Genomic DNA, 1,793 nt, shown 5'->3' with positions numbered 1-1,793 from the left:
TCTAACATAGTTGTTTATTTAAGCTGTGAATATTTCAATTCAAAATATTTCACACACATTTTCACAATAAAAAATTCAATAATTCATATTCACCTTGCAGAATTTACTTCCAACATATTCAATCTGTTTAAAAATACGATGTATAATATTTGACAGGCAAGTTTCGGTCTATTTTATTTCACTTTCCAAATTCGCTTCCACAAATTCAGTGGTTAAAATTCGGCAGATAATTAGCCATTGCACATCCGGGATCTGCAGGAATAGCAGTAGAGCACGATGCGTGATCTCCAGCTGCTGTCGGTCACTCACCAGCAGGTGGCGCAAGCGGCTGTTGATGAAGACCAAAGCAACAGGTGGATCAAGTCATTAATTTACAAAAACAGAACTGCAGAAATGGAGCAAGCGCTAAGTAGAAGTTTTGATTATCTGGGCCAGTATAAACTAATACAGTGATATAAGACCTCAGATCTCAGAATACACTTTATTGATGATTATGCGAACTATATACAGGCAAGCAAATGAGGTCAGAAGAACGCAACGCGCTGCATTTTCTTTATAATTGCTTTCCCTTAGGCCTACCACTGATCTATAGAGTCGACAGTCCTACAAAGATATCGATACCACGATTAGTTTTAACAATATGCAACCACTTTCAACCACAACCACTCGACATAAAAAAGGAGTTCAAAACCGCCTAGGTGTATTATTGCTGCAAATTTAAAACGAAGAAAGTATTGACGCGCTATCGCACCCAAGGGACCGTCTGACAATTCCACCGACTGTGTTAAAACGTCCAATGTATTTTAATTAAAATTTAAAATAACACACTGTCAAATTCTAAAGCTTGTATTACTTATAGTGATTTTCTACAGGTGAGATTTTGCCAATACCTCCCTTCATATATGTACAGTACACAATTATTTACATATAAAGATCCCTGGAAAGGGTTTTTCATGTTCCAACGGTTGTATTACGTTGCTAGATACAAGACTGACTTACTACAGGTTAGATTTTGCCCTTACAGTATGTACAGTACACAAATATCTTTTTTTTAACTATTCACCAAAAGGTTTTTTTTTCATGTTCCACAGGTTGTAGTAGCCTACGTTGCTAGTTACAAGACTGACTTCATGTGATATTTTGCCAATATCTGCCTTACTGTATGTACCATTCACAATTATTTAAAACAAAAACAAAAAAAATCTGTAAGACCCCAAAAGGGATTTTTCATGTTCCAAAGGTTGTATTATAAAATATTTATGTACTTTATGTACAGCAAGGGAGGTATTAGCAAAATGTTACCTATAGTAAGTCAGTCTAGTCACTAGCAATGTACTACAACTTTTGGAACATAAAAAAAACTGTGAATTACAGTAATTTCTTAATAATTATATACTGTATATACAGTAAGGAATATATTGGCAAAATTTAAACTAGCAAGTCAGTCTGGTCGCTAGTAACATACTAGTAACATAGAATATTTGGAACACGAAAAACCCCATTTTGGTGAATTATTGTAATTTTTTTCTTAAAAAATATGTGTGCAGTGTACATACTTAGGGAAAGTATTGTCTAAGGCGAGTTATTGGCAATATATATTTAGTCAGTTTGAGTAAATTATTCATTTACTGTAAACATTAATTTGAATAAATTATTGGACTTCGTTTCGTTTTGAGGTAAATTTGCAGACGGTCCCTAAAGCAGCTTAGGCGAATATGCAGCGAATATCAAACATAAAACTACTGCGCTTGGTTTTCTATGGGAGAAAAAATGGTTTGGTGAAACTTTGTGGG

This window comes from Sinocyclocheilus anshuiensis, unplaced genomic scaffold (assembly GCF_001515605.1).
Source record: "Sinocyclocheilus anshuiensis isolate Anshui unplaced genomic scaffold, SAMN03320099.WGS_v1.1 scaffold151, whole genome shotgun sequence".
Taxonomy (NCBI): domain Eukaryota; kingdom Metazoa; phylum Chordata; class Actinopteri; order Cypriniformes; family Cyprinidae; genus Sinocyclocheilus; species Sinocyclocheilus anshuiensis.
This window is presented reverse-complemented; position numbering follows the sequence as displayed.